Source organism: Gouania willdenowi, unplaced genomic scaffold, assembly GCF_900634775.1.
Source record: "Gouania willdenowi unplaced genomic scaffold, fGouWil2.1 scaffold_431_arrow_ctg1, whole genome shotgun sequence".
NCBI lineage: Eukaryota > Metazoa > Chordata > Actinopteri > Blenniiformes > Gobiesocidae > Gouania > Gouania willdenowi.
Window position 1 is genome coordinate 60047 of NW_021145193.1, and position 20766 is coordinate 80812.

General features: G+C 33.2%; 1 long non-coding RNA gene across 1 annotated transcript; it reads left to right on the forward strand.

Annotated features, from left to right (window-relative positions):
* The first annotated feature begins 3776 nt into the window (after positions 1–3776).
* Positions 3777–17405, forward strand: LOC114460357 (uncharacterized). The gene is made up of 3 exons (XR_003673592.1): positions 3777–3952; positions 7101–7152; positions 16893–17405. It is a non-coding gene; the product is annotated as an uncharacterized LOC114460357 (long non-coding RNA).
* The last annotated feature ends 3361 nt before the right edge of the window (positions 17406–20766 follow it).

The following is a 20766-nucleotide window of genomic DNA, read 5'->3' on the forward strand; positions in this document are numbered from 1 at the left end:
AAAGGCACACAAATAATAAAATAAAATAAAGTCATTTTTAAATGATTACAAAAAAAAACAAATCCGAGTTTAAGGAATTAAAATTCTTCATTACAATCATAGAGATTACAGTTAGATAATGAATTGATGACAAAAACGCATGAAAGACAACACAAATACACAATATCCAAACAAAATACATAAAGGTACAACAAAACAACAAATATAGGACAACAAAAATGACTAAAAATATGACAACTAAATAACACAAAATTGTGGCAAAATGTCATTAAAAACATGCAAAATATGATGCTTTTTTACTTAATAAAATAACAAAAAAAAATTCATACGTCATAACATGTACACGGAAATTGTCATTTCTGATCCAGGTGCAGCAGGTCCAAAAAAAAAAAAAAAAAACATGGCTGACCTGGACAGTATTTACCATAAAGGAAAAACTGTTTGTTTGTGTAATTAAAAATATGATTTTACATAATAGTAATTATTATATTGGTGCAATAAAACTAGTAGGAAATTTCAACAAGGCATTAAAAATGATTCACGTTGTAATAAGGCATTAAAACATGACAAAGGCACACAAATAATAAAAAGTTATTTCAAAATGATTAAACAATAAAAAACTTAAATCCTAGTTTAAGGAATTAAAATTTTTCATTACAATCATAGAGATTACAATTAGATAATGAATTGATGCATTTAGATGCACTTTTCCACAGCATAGTAATTTTTTCTCACCATGACCACTGATAGTGTTGTGGTAGTCGAGACCGGTCTTGGTCTCGTCTCGGAATCTGAAGCATTTTGACTCGGTCTCGTCTCGGACTTGGGCTGCCCGGACTCGGGATTTTCCGTCAAAAGACCGTTTGAGACCAACCTTCCTTAATGTGACTGAGTGACATGTGTGACACATTAATTGTGAATTTATCAGTAGCAGTAGTAGTTTTAATATTTTAGTTAATTTTTTGCAGCACCTTTTTTGTCCAGAATGTTATTTTACTGTCGAACCTTGTCATAATTTTATTTAATTATATATTTTTTTTTAAATTGAAAAAAAAAATGTTTCTGGTCTTGGTCTCAGTCTCGGCTTGTCTCGGTCTTCGTCTTGACTCAGTCTCGGCTCCCGAAAGTCTTGGTCTTGTCTTAGTCTCGGCCCATTCTGGTCTCGGGCAAGTCTTGGTGTCGAATAGTGTGGTCTTGAACACAACACTAACCACTGATGAATTACTGTTTTAAAAAATATAGCAATTACAATCAGACGCAGGAGATACTTTTACTTTCAGACCTTTTGTTAAACCATCAGGAGACATCCACTAATACACACAATGACATCACAAACGCACAAAAAGGAAAACAAAAAGCATACAATTATGAGAAAAGACATAAAACAACAAAAACATACGCCAAAAAAAACCACAAAAAGACAACACAAATACACAATATCTAAACAAAATACATAAAAGTACAACAAAACAAAAATTACTCTAAAAATATGACAACTAAATAACACAAAATTGTACATATTATTTACTTACTTTATTGAGAAATATCCTCAAATTTGCAAGTAAAATTACAATAATATAACGCAAGTATTAATTACTTACGTTATTCAGGAATATCACTGAATTTGCATGTAAAATTACAATAATACATCGCAAATATTATTTACTTTATTCAGAATTATCCTCAAATTTGCAAGTAAAATTACAATAATATAATGCAAGTATTACGACTATGGCATAATTATCATGGTAATTGTAATATTAAAATATCTGATGCTGTTGTATTTCTAATCAATGACATTGACATTGTAAATGTCCTGTCAATTACAATTGAACGCAAAACTGGGGAACCATGTTCCAGTTCTATGTACAGTTCTACACATCTGTAATTAACAATTATTCAAATATATTTAATATCACAAAAAATGTTGGTCACTGTAATTGTAAATTAATTGTGATTGAAAACGTAATTGTAACTGAAAAATGTAATTGAGCCCAACCCTGGATCAGGGGTTCTGAACTGGTCTCACCCTGGGACCCACATATTACCACAGTCAGTTAGTTTTTCAAAAATAGCAGCTGAAAACACACATATATATAGAACATTTTTAAATATAAATCTATATCATGTGCAACATGCATTTCACAGAATGTCTGTCAAAAAATGTTTCTTTCAAATTAAGAGACAAGTCAAAATGAGAGACATTTATTTCTTTTTGACTAGCTGTCTGTGACCCAACCAGTTCAGGTTCAAGACCCACTTTGAGCTCCGGACCCACCAGTTGAGAATCACTGACGTAGATTATCCAGTGTTTACCAGTTATATAAATAAAGAGATTTTTCAAGCCTTTTTCTTTATCTACAAACCTTTTCAAAATAAAATAGTACCATGCTGACTTTGTGATAAATAGTAAATAACACAGTTTAAATAAATCCAGTGATGTTTGGTTGAACCTGAGGAATGATTTACATTTTATTTTTTATTGACAGATATTTTAACTTATTTTGAAAAACAACAGGTTTTGCCACTGGGTGGCGCTGCTTTATATACTTGGGTTGGATGGACACGCCTCCGTTTCTTCTTCTCCACTTTTCTCCAAGTTTAGAGCAAACATTCCTTTACACAGGTGGTCGTGATGACGTAGCTCAGCCTTCATCATCATCATCATCATCATCATCATCATCATCATCACTGTCCGTCTCACTCAGCTTCACTTCCCTCCATTATATTTCTTCTTCTTCTAGTTTAACGGTAGTCATCATCCAGCTCTGTCCGTCCTCCATTTCACTGCTTTGTTCCTGACTCTAGCTGGTTGCCAGATACAACCGACGATTCCCCGCATGAAATATGTTGAATATCCACAGAAATGCCCCAAAAACCATCCGTTCATCATCCAAATAAAACATAAATATCACCTTTAACCAACGTTAAACTGTTTTATCACTAAATTAGTTATTTTATAATCTCACAATCAGCGGGAAAATACTCAACCTGGCAACCATCTCAACTGTTGCGCTGACGTCACAACCAACTTTTTTGAGTATAAATTAATTTATGATTAAATTATTACTGGTTTGTTCTCAGAAACAATATATATTTTAGATTAATATTGCACGAGCAGTGAAAATAAAGTCATATTAAATCCACAGTTGCTTTTGCCTTGTTTAATTTTGTTTTGTTGTTTTTATTATTATTATTATTATTATTATTATTATTATTATTATTATTATTATTATTATTATTATTATTATTATATTAAGGAAATTTCATTAATTAAGCAGGCATTGAACCATAATGTTTTTCTTCTTCCTTTGAAAATAAATATTTTTTTTAACAAGTTATTAACTCTGATTGTAGTAAAAATATTCTGATGATATATTTGTGTTTGCTGAAGGCTAAAGAAAGTCAATTTAAACTGTTAAATAATATCTACACATGTAATGATTTCTTACATCAAATGTTTATTAAATGAGATCCTTTATTCGTCCCACAAGAGGAAATTTACATTTCAGTTTCATCTCCATCCAAGAAATATTAAAACACAATCACATAAAACATGGAGGACAGGAGGTATATTTATATTTATAATAAGACAGTTGAGCTTTGTTTTGTTTTTGTTTTGTTTACATGTAAGTATGGTACACTCAAAAGATGTAACCACATATGATATTATTTTATAAGTAATTGTTTTGATGCCACTTATTATTATTATTATTATTATTATTATTATTATTATTATTATTATTATTATTATTATTATTATTATTGTGTACTTAGTAAAAGTAGTCCTGTAAAAATACTATTGTAGAGGAGCGGAACCTTCGGCACTATAGATTGCAGTTCCCCGGTTACATTAGTGTGGACTCACTTCCTGTTTCCGCTCATACGTAATCTGGGAGAAGACGAGTGTGCATCGTGGTTCCTCCTCTAACACTCTACATGTACTTTACAGGTTAGTGCTTGGTTTAAAACAACTGTTAATGAAAGCTTTAGGCTTTGTATTACTTTATAAGTCACTTTGTTTTGATAAGTTGTGCAACTTGTGACGTCAGTTTTATAGACTTTAACAGCGGTAGAGCCGAGCCGCCTCGCCACGGTAGTATCGCGATATATAGTGTAATTCCCGCTATAGTTAAAGGTATTGTGGACGATGTTTTAAAAAGAAACGCCTTCTCCACATTTTGGAAAAAAAAACGCGCATGCGCAACACGCCTACGTGTGCGGGAGAGCGTGCACGTGCCCCGTTGTCCTCGTGCACAGCTCTGTTTACAAGTTGGTGTGGACATCGGTCATACAAGCTTACCTTACAAAAGAAGATTTGTACTTTTCCCACTATGTCAGACTCGCCACCGGTAAGTGAAAATCTATTTTCAAAGGACCCGGTGCGCACCGGGCACGAGCACGTACGACGGCCTTTAGTAAACATGATTGACAATTAGGAGGACCAATAGTCTTGATGATCCACCCGGAAGCTAAACATCGTCTACAATACCTTTAATATATATAGCTAGAGGCACCGAAGGGTAACTGAATTTTGCACTATTTACATGGAAACCTATAGCACATTAAAGCTGCAGTATGTGTCAATTTCTGTTGTTACAATAAGTCATCTGGAAATGTAATAAGCAGTTGTTACATATGGTTTTGGATAACAAAAGATGAGTGAACATGGAATTGCACTTTATTTTGATTTAATTCATCATTGTTTGTACTGGATATTGAAAGCACTGAACTGTATTATTATAAATGAGCTTCAAAGATAGAATTAATATATGCAATCTGGGAAAAGACGATTGTGCAGCGTGGTTCCTACTCTTATACTCTACATGTACTTTACAGACATTCTCTTTGTTAACGTGGACACCGTGCCAGCCGGGGCCCGTAACATAAGCACACAAATATGGTATAGATTTCATTACAGGATTACATTTTTGGTCTGGATTCTGGTTTTCAGATTAATTTTGTTATGAAGTTAAGTTTTATTTTTGTAAAACTACATTTTTCATTCACAAAAGAATATATTTAAAGCTGCTTTCACATTTTCTAAATGAGTTAAACACGTTTTTAACTCATTAAGTTAGTGGTGAAAAGTTTTAATTACAGTTTTTCCAATTCTTAATTTAATTTACATAATGTACAAATATTTTAAGTGCCAAAAAATACAAATATAATATAAAGACAGGGATACAAAGTGGTGGTAGTCTACTCAAAGAGTAAACAAACAATAAATAAATAACAAATATTTTTTTTTAACTAAAATTTGCTAAATAAAAATTGTTCTTATCTACAAATTTGATGAATCGATTAAATCAATTTTTTTGCCCAGCCATAGCTAGAGGCACAGGAGAGTAACTGAGTTTTGTGCTATTTACATAGAAACCTATAGCACATTAAAGCTGCAGTATGTGTAAATTTCTGGTATTACAATCAGTCATCTTTATTAGCTCTTATTAGGGGTGGGCGATATGGGAAAAACATCATATCACGATTTTTTATTTGTAAAATCACGATCACGTTTTTTTAATTCAAATCATTAAGACTATTTTAAAGTTATTTACTAATAAAACAAATTAATTCACCTACTTAAAACTGTCGCCCTAAATAAGAAAAAATGAATAAAAAATAATTTAAGACACAGTCATTTTCTAATAATTTAAAAAATGTATGTAAGTTATTTATCAAACTGGTTCCAAGTACAATTAACATCAAACAAAAAGGGTGACAAGTTATTTTAGTCTCAGTCTTTTTACTTTGTTTAACTAAAGTGGTGTAGCATTAGCATCAGTTGCTACATAACAAGGCATCATATCAGTCTAGTGATTTGTTTGTTATTGAGTAACACACTCATAATAATAAAATCCTACTTTAAACAGTGTTTAAACGCCTCATTTCACACAGTTTATACAATCATATCCTTTATAAGATAAAACGTTACTGCTTTGGTTACATTAGGCCTGGGGGATATTACGGAGCGTATTTCTGACCTGTTTAAGCACTTAATAATTCTTTGGTGTCTGTAATGCTGACATGCTGACTAGTAGTGGTGCAACGGATCAAAAAACGAACGGTTCTGATCGTATCACGGTTTTGATTCGCGCATCGGATCATTTTTCTGATCAGCAGAAAAAAAAGAAAAAGACCAGACGAATAACTTTACTCTCCATTTATTTAGTAGAACACTTAGTGCAACATTTCTCTGCTCATTAAATACAAACAACATTTAACTTGAGGTGTCAATCCAATGCTTAAATAACATTTTTAATCATATAAAGTGTAATATAAGGCATGATACATCATCCTTTAAACAGGTAATTACATGTAATTACATACACATAAGTGTATGGAGAAAAAAAAAACAAGTGGACACCTTTTTTAAACATGGAGAGTGAATTAAAAACAAGCCTAAGTAATATTTATCCATCATATTGGCTCTCATTATGATGAAATCACTTTTATCAATAATTTACAGTTTTTTAATAACAGAACATCTTTTTTTTAGTCTATAATAGTCTTTATTGTCATTGTACTCGGTGGTACAGCGAGGGGTGCTTGCATAGAGCTACAGTACACCACAGAGCATAAATTAAGAGACAGGAGCATAAACAAGGGCATTGAGTATATACAAAGGTAATAAAAAAACAACGCACAACATTTAAAAAGGTAAAAAAAAAAAGGTATTTTTTTTCTCTTAAAACAAGACATAGGTGAGTAATTTACAGAAATAAATAACAGTTTAAGGTGCTAAAGTGTTTAGTGCTAAAGGGGGGGGGGGTTATGGGAGATTGTTCGTGAGTGGGTGTGTGCGCGTATCCATGGGTGTTTGCAGTCTGTATGGCCCAGGGGAAGAAGCTTTCAGTTCTGCTTGTGTGAGACTTTGTTGACCTGTAGCGTTTTCCAGAGGGCAGCAGGTCAAACAGGGGCTGGGCAGGGTGTAAGGGGTCTCCTGTGATGGCCGTGAGGTACAATTCTGTGTCTTTTTTAGAGATATACAGTATTTGTTGTGTGGATGGGAAGTAGCAGGTTCTAGACCAGAAATGAGGGTATTTTATATTGACTGTTTTCTGTTTCCATCTTAACATATAATGTCTATGTTTCCACAGGAGAATCAACAGAAGTGTAAATGACATGGATGGCAGCACTGCACAACAACAGGTCAGTGTAGCTGCTCTCCACATATTTTAACAACTGTACTGGCTGCACAAAATGCTATATTAGCCAATCATACACAATAATGCTTTGGTCATTTTTTAATCCTTCACTTTCATAAAAACACAATCCTAATATCACACAGTGGTAAATGAAGTAAAATACACTTAATATGATGCTACTGATGACTTTTGTGTGTCTTGTTGCTGAAATGTGATATAAATAACCTTGTCTTACGTTGCCTAAATATAAATCCTTCATTTAAAACCTGACTCACTGATCATGTGACAGTACATTTATCTCCCTGGTCCAGTATAAGAATTCATATCAACAGTCAGACGACAACTATAATGTAACAGTAATGATTTCATCTCCTTCCTAAAATCACCAGTTCTACAGATCAGTAAATGAACAATTATCAGTTGTATAATGATCCATGCATGCTTTAGAAAAGAAGGTACCACATACAATCATCACCATCAATCTATGATCAGCTGAATCTATACACATGATCAGTGTGAGTGAGTGAGTGAGTGATGTCAGTGTTTCTAAGGTGAGTGTGATATGATGAGTGAGTGAGTGAAGGACAATTGTTATTTGTTCATCTGTCTTTGTGAGTGGATCATTTCTCAATGACTGGTGTTGAAATCATTGATGTCTCATGTTATTTTATTTTTCTATTGAGATCATAACCAGAGCATTGAGGCAATCTTATGTCATTATATTCCTATGGAAATATTTGATCATCTTTAAAGTTAAGAAGCACATCAACATGCTGATGAATAGTTGACTTATAACTAGCGTACTGTAGTTTAATGAGATTTGAAAAATGTTTGAATGTTTTAGTGTCAATATTAAGTTTTCAAACAGTGGCTGAAATAACAGGTCATTTATTTTATATCATTTTAAAAGATGTAACAAAAATGTTTTAAATAACAGCAAAGCATAACAACAGGTTACATGTTTTTTATTTTTTTTTGCAGAAATTCTGTACTTGAATTAAATTAACAGTAGCATAACTTAACATCTGCATTGTTTCACCTCATGAATGAAATTCAGAGGGTCCAGCTCTGATAGTGGGGTCTCCTAACCCTCTTCCCCTGGTCAGGGGTCTGTAACCTTTACTCTACAAGGAACCATTTAACCTCATCTCACCTGGATTAAAGTCCTCCTGGAGCCATAAATACCTTCTCTATGAAGACAATACAGTGTATTACATTATATACAGTTACAATTATATAGAATAATGTTTGATTTAATTTTTTTTTTTTATTGATCATGTAAATAGAAACGTAAGAACAGCTTAAAATAAAAGAAATCAACATCAAGAAATAAAACAGTATCTTGCATCTTCAAATTCTTACACATCTCAGTTTACATGAACATAGAGCTCGGCCATTTTGCCTAAAAAAAAAAATCTCAGATTTTTAAAAAGAAAAATTCAAGTTTCGATTTGATTTTCAATATTTTTTTTAATACACTTTAAAATGACTGCAGACATCAGATTCATTGTCAAAAGTGCAACTTAATTTCTGTGATTGTCCTCAAGAGTTAAAATTCATAGAATAATCTCAAAATAAAAGTAAATAAGGCTGTTATTCAACAATTTCAAACTTTAATCCAGGTTTAAGCAAAAGTGCAACAACAACTTCACAGATGCTTAAATTTTCTGATTAAGAAATCATATAACTACATATTTTATAACATTACAGTTAAAAAAAATAATAAACTCTTCCCTTAGCATCTCAGCATAGTGTGAATAAAAAATTGAACATGCCTGTGGCACACACACACATAGCCTACTCAATGGGTAAACAAATCTAAACAAAGAGGAGGCGGGCTCACATCGGAACGCAAAAAAGTAAAAAAAAAAAAAATAATAAAAAAATAAATATATAAATAATAATTAAAACTCAAATTTTTTAATTAAAAATTGTTTTTATCTACAAATTTGATTAATCGATGAATCGTTTTTTTGCCCAGCCCTAGTCTGTAGATGTTGCAGGAGGTGAAGTAGGAAGGTGCTGAGTCATTGCACAATTTGATTTATTTTAGCTTAATAAATTGTTATATCATGATTTTATTTGTCATTAATCATTAATAGCCTCTGTAAAAAATAACTATTTATTTCAATAGTTTTTTTAAAGCTATAAGGAGCCATTGCATAGAGTCAAAGAGCCACATTAGGCTCCAGACCCACAGGTTGCAGACCCCTGTCCTGAGAGAACCACAGCTGAACATCTGGCCTGGCTTTTACTTCATGACTTGAGCTGTTGGTAAAAGCAAAGTCAAATCAAAGACCCGCCCACAGCAAGGGATGTGGGCGCGTCACTTTGTCCAGGCTGACGAGTTGATAGCTGATCACACAATTCCTGCTTGTAGTCACCATGTATTAGCAGGCTTGGGGAGTAACGGATTACAAGTAACAGTGTTACGTAACCAGGATACAAAAAACATGTAACTGTAATCTGTGACAGTATATTAAAAATGTGTAATCAGATTACATGTTGTTTTTTTATAAAAACGGGGATTATTTTGAGGGATTACATTTTAAAAGCAAGCAGAATATGCATCAGTGCATCAACACACAGTGCACGTTCACTACAACAAAAGAACACGTAAAACAAGCTGTAACAATCTAGTGATGACGTAAACAGCGCGGACACCGTGCGCTTGTCTGGAAACAGACCAACGTGTCCGTGGACTCACAGAGCTGAAGAGTTTTCTAAACAGAGTTGATGGATCAGTACGTGTGTTTTATGTTTCTGTGTCACATCAACACTGTAGTACCGTGGGACCTCTACACAACAATCTGAAGCAGGGCACGTATGGCGTTATATTTGTGCCACAACTCTGCTGTCAGTGCACGTCTGAACTTTATCACGACTGTAAATGGTCCACGTTATAAAGATTATCTGTTGATTGGATTAAAAGTAAACCAGCGAGTTAAAGACATGTACACAGAGCTGTGTGTGCATCTAAAGAAATAAATAAAACCAATAGAAGCTGATTTTTCATCAATAACATTAATGCACTTTGTGTTTTAATTAGATAAAATATTTAATGTGACTCTTCCAACAGTTCAGTTATAGGCCTGTACAACATTATTTAATGTATGAGTGGGGTCAGGTTAAACTATTTTATTTTATATTGTGCATTGTTGGAATGTCTGTGCTAAATAAACATTTTCTTATTTTTAATTTATTTATTCTTTAAAGCATTAACATTAATTTATACAATTGCAATGTTTTAATTTTAGTGGTTAGTTCTAAAGATGGGGGATAACGATAAATAAAAAAATTCACAACTTAGTGTAAACAGGTTCCTTACAAACACAAATATGTGAATACATCACTAGACACATTTAAAAGGCTACAATAACTACTGACTCAAACAGTTCATGAGCTGATATTTTATGGAATATATTTGTGCATGTGGATTACTGTTAGTGTTACTGTATGTAATTCATTTATTTCATCACCTGAAATATAATAATTATTATTTAAAAAAAGCACATTAATCACAAATAACTTCAATAGTGTTTTTACTGCTGATGAAATATAATTAAAATATTGCATTTCACAAGTTGGGATGAATTAATAGTGACATTAGTTAATATTTATTCCACACAACGTGTGACATGTTTAGCTTTTATTCTTCCATACAAGTGTTAAATCTGATCATAAACAAATCAATGGCTCTGTGGTTTTATGACAGTAAAAGATGTTTTTTTTACTTGGTCTATTAGTCCTTATATGGAGTGGTTAGCATTAACCCTGTCTGTGTCAGTGGGTTAGCTTAGCATAGTTAGCTTTAGTTGAGTTTCCAGTTCATAATCGTTGCTACAGGTTCATCTCTGTTCAGTGTTTGTAGAACTTTGGGTGGATCTGATGGAGGAACTTAGACTGGTTCACTTTGTTGGATGGTTGTTTGGTTTTAACCCAGTAGTGGTCCATGATGCATCACTGCAAGGCAGCTTCTGGTAGCCGTGACAAACACCTCACACACACACAGACGGTGGTGTGTGGGTGGTGGCGGTGCACGTCAGAGCTTCTGTAAACAATGTTCCGCTCCAGAGGTTGTTGACAACAAACAGTCGCAGTTTTGGTTCGTGGAACATGTTTTTTTTGGGGCGTTCTTGGCTAAATTGAGGGACAATTGGCCCGTGGCCCTTGCTAATTTCTGAATTTATTGTTTTTATCGAGGTATGACAAATTCTTACCGGTGAGAATATTTCTCACGATAAATCATAAACGATAAAATATTGCACATTCCTACTTTGTACACATTCAGAGCCAGAAATGCAATGGGGGACTAATAATTTGCATAATTTCTTTTGGTGTTTCAGTTTCGGCCAAAAAATTTCATTTGGGTGCATCCCTAATGGAAACTCCTACATCATGTTTCATCATTGATTTGACTTTGCTTTTATCGACAGCTTGAGTCATGAAGTAAAAACAATGTCAAAACGCAAATGAAAAGACAAAGACAAAATGAAAAAAGCAAAATGGAAAAAGAATGACTTCATTTGTATGTTTTTTCATTATTGATTCTCTTTATATTTCCACATGCATTTCCTTTTAATTTTGGCATTCCTGTGATTCCATAGAATCTAACATTTTAATATGTCTTGCTGCCTGTAGATTAGTAGGAGGGCATGGGGAGGGACCACACCACAGCTCTGCCCAAAAGGTTTTGTGAGGATGTGATTATCACAGTTTTAAAGGCTTTAATGGAGGTCATAGTAACCTGTAGACAATAGTTGATGCTAAAGATAAACAATCAAACACACAAAGAACGTCTAACACCGTCATTCACTCACACTTCCCTGTGGGAACGGAATGTAAGACACTGTGACTCTTTCTTCACTTATGCCCCGCCCATTCCCCAGCCTTCCAGCCAATCAACACTCAGAATACATGTAAACAAAACTCACATTGGCAGAGAAAGCTGCATATAAACATGATGCCTTCATGACCATGGGAAACTATAGTTGTTCCCTGTCCTCCAGCAGCAAATGATGAGAATGAGCAATGAAAAAAAAAAAAAAAGTGAAAAATGAATTTTTCTTGAACTTTACTGTTCACAGGAATTTAAAAGTATTTTCTTACATTTACCAAAAACCTGACTTATTACACTTTAAGACAATTCAGAATTCTTTTAATTTCTGGATGTTTGCTTTTATTTACAATTATTTATTTATGTTTATGGTTGTCTCTTATTATACAGTTAGATTTGTTGTGCAGTCACTGGAACATTAGAACAAAACCTTTGTGAGACTCAAAGGAATGAGAATGTGTTGAGTTTACAATGTGTCTGTTACCACTTTATTTACACAGCCTGTTCTGTGCTTTGAATTGATTTAAGTCATTTCAGTTTTGGTGTGTGATCTGATGATATTAGATCATTAAGGATTAGAACATGACGACGATCTCCCAAATCACAGAGATCTTAGAACCATCTGTAGTTCACATTTGAACCCTTGCGGTGCCTTGTCTGTGTCATGTCTGTGGTCCATACACAGAACATCCAAATGTTTTTTTATCTGCTAAATCACATCATTTACTCGTCAGCATTACAGACATTACAGATTATTAAGAGCTTAAACAGGGCATGAGTACGCTCTGTTCCAAGCTCACAGCAGGAATCCCCCCTCCCTGTCCCTTTTCTGGCACGGTACAACGGACGTGATCACCAGCTCAACTCGGTTCCCACAGAGAAACTAGTCATCTCGTTCATTTACGACACACATGGCATTATGTCATCATTAAGCGACAATGTTCAGCTCCATCAACAGTATGAAAAAAATGATTGAACCATGAAAAAAACACATTTAAAATAAATACACAAGTGAGGGGAGGGGGGTGCAAGAAAAGCCCCCAGGTCTATAGAGCACTGGAGGAAAACCTGACCCACCAGTTGAGAATTACTGCTCTAAACAACTGACAGTCTGTAGTAGGTCTCCATCTACTACACCAAATATATTAACAAAACATATTTTTCTGTTTTTTGAAGAATTGTCGTTGACATAATCATTATTTTTTATCATTAACTTATTCAAATATCATTCAACTACATGAAAACAGCAGATCATCAGTATTAAGTCCCTCTCTAACTACTACAGATGAGATGGTAATAAAATACTGTTTAATGGTTTTTAAATAGTTTTTAATTGTAAATAATCATAAAAAATATAATAACTTAAAAAGTTACTGTAATAGGCTGAAAACAACCAACAGTCTGTATTATATCTCTCTCTATCCACTACAGCAAAGATATTAATAATAAAACACTCTGATTTTCTGATGGTTTTTATTGATTAAATAACCTTAAATACTGTCATTAATCAGCAAGAACTTTTTTTTAAAAAAAATTTACTCTCGTAGCATGAAAATAACTGACAGTCTTTATTAGGTCACATTTACACACACCTCTACTACACCAAATATATATATAGAAAAACACTAAAATATGATAATAATCAACTAAAAATATAACTTTTTTTTCATTTAAAAATGATGGTGTTGATGTTTTGAACCCAGTATATCGTATGGTATTCTTCAAATTAAATACGATTAAACATTTGATTTATATTAATTAATTTATAAAACAAGTACAGGAAACATCTCATTTTCTATGTTCATAAAAAGATCATTTATGAAAAGATTTTTAGCTTGTGCTAGTAAGATGGTTATTATCATTATGCAGATCTATCCTAGAATTTAATGTAACTAGAGACAGACCTGATAAAGGTAGTTTATGGTTTTCAGGTTAATAGTGACCTTTGAATAATTTATTGGTAATAATTACATTATTAATTAGTGATGCACTAAAAATCTGACCAAACATGATGTTATAAAGACGTGAGTAAACGACGCAGTCAGTGCACGCTTGTCTAGAAACAGACCAACTTGTCTGTGGACTCGTGGAGCGTCTGTATTTAATACATGTGAGCACTACAGAGTTGATGGAGCAGTAAGTGTGTTTTATGTGTGTGTGTCACTTAGACACTGTAGTTACATGTAGCCCTCCATTAACACAGACCTTTAATACATCACAACTGTACTTGGTCCACGTTATAAACATCATTACTCTGATAGAATTAAACGGTGGAATCACAGCTTCAATGCATTTTGTGTTTTAATTAGGGCTGCACCATTTTCACAAAAAACCTAATTGTGATTTTTCTGACAGATATTTTGATTTGATTTACAATTTTTAAAAAGATTTCATACATTTAAAAGCATTTTTTTTTTTCCAAATTCTGTTTTCCACATCAATTTTTTAAAATTCCGTTTTTTTGGAAATATTAATGAATTATTTCAGAAAATATTAGTTTTTAACTCCTGTAAGGAAACAAAATACTAATAAATATAAAAAAAACCTTAATTCCTTTTGAGCACAATTATTTTAATTTTATGTAAAATAAGTTTGTAATATGCTGCTCAAATGAATGAATGAAAAATAAAGTAGATACAATTAAAAAGAAGATATAAGTTGTACTGTGAGAAAACAAAATAAAAACTAATAAAAAAGGAAACTATAATTGAACAAAAATGTATGTCAAAAATAAAAATGTAATTTAAAATAATGAGTAAAATACAATTAAAAGGTAGATATAAGTTGTAGTGACATGGATTATTCTGACTGCTCCTTTTTAATTATTCATGTCATATAAAGATGTATGAGAACAGCATTAATGTCACTATATTTACCCTCAGGGATCAATGATTTACTGAATCTGATCAGGTTTATTGATCAAGTTTTGATCAACTTAATTTAAATTAACCTCATTTAAATGATCCTGATGACATCATTACAGAACGTAATGATTAAACAAAAATAAATGTGCAAACATCACGTGTAAGAAGTGTTTTTTCACCACTAGAGGCTAGAATATTTTAAGTATCAGAAGTTATCAATAATCTGTGATGTTTCATACTCTACAATCTCTGGTATTGATGGTCTACAACAGAACAACTTTATCCAGATGTTCTGTAGCTCTGATCAAGTGAAGCTGATTAAAGCTGAGTCATGTTTTCACGGAGCACAGCAGCACTATGAGAAACAGACAGAGCTTCACAGACATGTTAAAGTTAAACAGACACTGGTGTCTCTGATGTAGGAGTCAGTGATGATTTGTGTAGTTTTTTACCAGGTTAGACGGTGTTTAGGTGGTGTTTGAAACGACTACAAAGAGAGTTGGAAGGACATTTCTGCATAAAAAATGTTCTTTCCCTCATAGTGACGGTGTTTAAACCCAATTCTGTGAATTTCCGTTGCGTTCACCTGAGGTCAGGTGTAGATGTAGTTCTACAATTAGACACTAGATGGAGCCCCAACATAAGTATTAGGTCTAAGCTCCTCCTTCTACTACTTTGACTGACAATCTATCACACCTGTGTGTTTGGACTCTCAGATAATGTAGTGGAGGAGCTCAGAGATGTTGTTAGTGAGTGTCTTCAGATTTATTGAATTATTATGTTTATTTTAAGCTCCTAAAAGCACGTATTTAAGTTAGAATATAGGTCATGTTAAAGTACACAGGCTGATTCCATGTTTATATGTATTTTGACCCAAATGTAAGTTAACTCTACAGCCAAAGTGTTTAGCTTTACCAGTTTGTTTGTTTAGTGACATCTTAGTCAAAATACATTAAGGTACTATTTAATCCAATTGATATAATATATATAGTGATTTCATAGTGTAATTTAGGTTAAAACAATGAAGAATAAAATCACAGATGTGTTAAGAATAATAAATATTGGTTAAGAGTTTCAGATAAATAAGTTTACATAAATACTAAAATTAATAAATAAGTTTATGGGTAAAATACATTGTTAAAAAGTTAGACTTTAATTAAAATGGATAAAATTTGTACAGCAAAGCACATGATTTAATTGTACTAATAGAAATAGTTAAACGTTGTAGGTTGATTTAAAAACATTAAATAGGAGAAAATTAATTGATTTTCATTTGATTAGAACTCATTCTTCCTTTCTCTCTTTTTCATCCTTTTCTTTAAGGTTTTAAACCTGCTACAAAACCTAAAACAAAACTGAATAAACTTTTAAAAGCTGAGGTGATCTCACGTCTTACTTGTGTTCCATCCATGTTCTTTCAAGCTGGACAAGCATTGTAGAAAATAAGCTGAACAAGTATCTGGTATTGTATTCTGCAAATTAAATATGATTTAAAATTAGACTTAGATTAATTAATTGATAAAAGAAGTAAAGGAAGTTTCTCACTTTCTACATTCATAAAAAGATAATTTAATAAAAAGCATGTGTGATTTCCCTGGTTTAATTTTATGAGACATGTGCATGATAAATGTGTTTTGGTTTTTTTTCACAAATCTATTTTATTTTGTTTGGTGTATTTTTCTGTAATGTATGTTTTTTGGAGTCATTATGTGTATTCAGAAAAAAAAGGGAAAAAAAATGCCAACATTCACGACTCTGCCCTACAAACACTGTAAAAGTTAACAAAAATCCATGGATCTCTTTTGGTGTCCCACTTCTCTAGATGATCTGCAGCAACTTTGAACCCTGTCAGTGAAACACCCTATGAAAAGTGTGTTACAATAGGACATTTGTCTCATTAAATTATCTTCACTCTGTAGGGGGCGCTAACGCGCCAATGCCAATTTTTCCACATTGAGCTGGTTTAGGGCTGGAGGTTTAACAACTGATTCACAAATGTTTGTTTGGTTCCTTCTCTGTGTTTAATCTCTAACTGTTCTACAGGACTCTGGAAGCCAGAACAAAGTGACACCTCAACGTTCTCAGGACCATGAAGCTCAGCCACAACAAAGAAACAAATCTAAGAGAAAAACTTCAGAGCAAAGAGTTCAACAGCAGAGCCAAGCTGGAGTTAAAGCTAAACATACATGTGACCAGTGTGGGAAGGCCTTTACCAGGAAATCAGACCTCACTAAACATCAAAGAATCCATTCTGGAGAAAAGCCATTTAACTGTGACCAGTGTGGAAAAGCTTTTACTGAGAGTTCTACCTTAATAAGACACAAAGTCGTTCATACTGGAGTTAAAAAGTTTGAATGTGATGAATGTGGAAAGACTTTTAGTCGATCTGGAACCGTCAGTCAACATGTCCTCATTCATCGTGGAACCAAAGCTCACAGATGTGAACAGTGTGGAAAGACTTTCACACGAAGATCACATTTAACTCTGCACATGCAGACTCACTCCAGAACAGAGTTGTATCACTGTGACCACTGTGGGAAAATATATAAACAGAAACATTACCTCATCATCCACCTGAGATCTCACACTGGACATGAAGTGTGTCCCTGTGACCAGTGTGACAAAGTTTTTACAATATATCAACAGTTAAAACGTCACCAAATCAGCCACTCATCAGAAAGACCTCATAAATGTGACACATGTGGAAAATCTTACAAGTGGAAATCTCAACATAATCTCCACCAACGAGTTCATGAGAAGAATGTTTTCAGATGTGATGAGTGTGGGAAGACCTTCAGCACTTCATCTGTTCTCCACTCACATCTCTGTGTGGATGGAGACATGGAGCAGGAATCATCTTCAGATCCCAGCGACACACGGATGGTGACGACACCTTCTGGTTCCAGTGTTGGACTGAAGAACCCAGAGATCAGGCTGCACAGGATTCCAACATAAACCTGCTGTCAGCTGGAAAATGGACACCAACAGTTCAGGAAGTTGTTGATCTTTGAAGGTGTGGTCTGAAAGAAAAGATCAATACAATGATCAGTTGGAAAGGAAGAAGTTTCCCTTTGTTCACTTTCTATACAGGATATACATTCTATAGCTTCTGTATTCTTACATGATGTATATGAAGAATGATTCACATTATTATTATTATTATTATTATACACTAATGACAGATTCTATATCAGGGCTGTCAGACTCATTTTAGTTGATGGTTCAAATACGAACCAGTTTGAGGTGCAAAGGGCTTCAGATTATAGAAAAAACAGCCTTAGTTTATGAGTGACTTTGATTTAATTTTCCAAAATGTTGTAGAATAATTTAAGAAAAATTGCATAACTTTCAAAAATTGAGAGTTCCTGCAACAATTGGAGTTTAAAAATAACTGTGATGTCAGCATCGAAAACCTGTGAACTCTGCAAATATTGTGGACTTATTTTAAAATTATTCGTTTTTTAGAGGACTTGAGATATCTACAACTGAATTAGTTTATAATTTACGCAGTTATTCATGTTTTCTGTCATTTTTACTTTCTCCTGCAGGCTGTGTTAATACAGACCATCTTCATCATGTACCTTTGAATCTGTTTCTTTTCTGTGTTTATAAAGCATTCATATTTGTAATGAGTTTTAAATGAGTATCTAATACATCACATAATAGTATTTTCTTGATTTTAGATGTGATGTGTTTTATATAAAGTATGTTTTTCTACAGTTGAAGTGAATGTGATGAAATGGTTCCTGACAGGGAAACCCTGCCTAAAGCCTGTGAATGGATCATGCAGTGTGCTGAATGAATATCAGGGGAAGGGGAGCCCAAAGTGTCCAAACACTCCCATTTTATCACCATATTTACATTTCTATCAACTCTGTGATTACAGCTCATAGATTTATTCTAACTCTGAAATGTTCTTTAATCTGTTCTTTAGCCTGTCCAGCCTTTCTTTAGAACTTACAATGTTCTATGTAACCATGAGAAATCCTAAAGTTCTTCTTAAATCTTCCTTCTGACATAAAGTTTGAATCAATGTAAATGTAATGATATCAAATGTCCAGTGAAGCTTTGTTCCTTTAAATAAAGACGTGTTATTGTCTGTGCTGGATTTCTTTGAACAGAGAAACATGTCAGAGAGAGGGAGAGCTTTTCATTGGATAGCACATAATCCTCCATCAAACACACATGGTTCCCATGAGAAGAACATCCACTGGATGGATCTAAGAACAGGAAGTGAAGGTTCCTCTGGAAACTGAGTGTTTAGTGAAGCTGAAGGAGTTTAAAAATAGACTTTTAGAGTAACCGCTACTTTCACATCCAGTCATGATGTCTTTCTGACAAATTCTGATAAAATGAGTCAAACAAGTGCAGAATTCTTTAGTTTGAGATTGTTTCTACATTAATAAGGCTTTTTATTTAAATTTAGTGTTTTATCAACATCTGAGATAGTGAAAGAGTTCCTGTTTTGGTTCTAGAAGGATATGAATTATTCCTAATGAACAGCACTGATTAAAAGGGGGCGGAGTCTCCCTGTATGTGGACTCAGAGTGGAGGTGTGTCCAGGTTAATCACATGTATAAGTGTGTAAATGAATATAATATAAAGTTGTATATACAGAACACCAGGGTGGTGCATTGACACACTGAAGAACACATTAGCTGACATGTTTCATAACTCTGATGATTCAATAAAATACAAAGTGTTTGGAGTGACTTCATTATTAATATTATGAATCCAAACAGACACATAAAGACTTGTGATGTTCTACATCCAATGTACAGCTGTGGCCTGTTCTTAGTCATTCTAAAGCCAAGCAGAGTCACATTAGACACTGACACATCCATCATTAACATTTGGACACATTCAGCTGATTGGAAAGTAGATGGAGGATTATTTAGAAGTGATATCAGTGAACAGCTTCCAGTTACAAACCAGAGCTGGGCTTAGATCTATCAATGTGATCATCCAAACAATGTCTATGATGTCTTTATGTCCACATTAGTGATGCTACATGAGAAAAACTGTCCTTTAAACAAAGAGCAGGAAGCAGAAGCTTTAGAACAAGCCTTGGATAACTGAGGCCTTAGAGACTGTATGCACTAAGATAAATGTCCTGAATAAAAGCTTTATAAACCTAAAGAAGCAGAAGATAAGCATAACTTTTTATAAAAAATCAATGAGTAAACATGAGAACTTTAAAGTATATACTGTTTATTAACATGAAAAATTGTAGCAGTATATGAGTAACACTAAAAAAAACATTGACTGTTGTAAGTTGAAGCAATTTAAAAAATCAGCAAATTATCCAAATAATTTAATAAAGAGTAATAATGTAGTGAAAGAATAACAGATATTAATCCTGAATTTAACAGGTATTTGGTGAATGTTGGATACGACCTCACTAAGGAGATTGTTGAGCCAAGAAACACAGATTAATTCCAAAAATGTCAAGTCAATAAAACTTTATCTTCATTGTTTGTTCATTCTGTAGATTAAAAATAAATAGTTCACATCGTTAAAAAAATACATCATGAAATGTCAACTTATTGCTTTAAAATTCACTTTCCATGAATTTAGATGATATAGAATTTATAGAAATAAGTCAAATATGTCTCCAATAAATTCCTCCAAAGTGGTTTATTTGTAATAAATAACAAACAGTGAAAGTGTTCCATGTATTAGAGTGTTAATAAAAGCAGCTCTAACTACAGACCAGTATCATTGCTTCATCAGCTTTCAAACATTAGAGAAAAAGGCTTTGTTCATAGACTTGATAATCCATCCATTATCTGACCCACTTCTTCCTTTTTCAGGGTCACGGGGAGACTTGATAAGTTGATTAAAAACACAAGTTGTTGAGCTATCACCAGTTTGGCTTCAGAATGTATGATAGTATGTGATTAAAAAGCTGTAAATG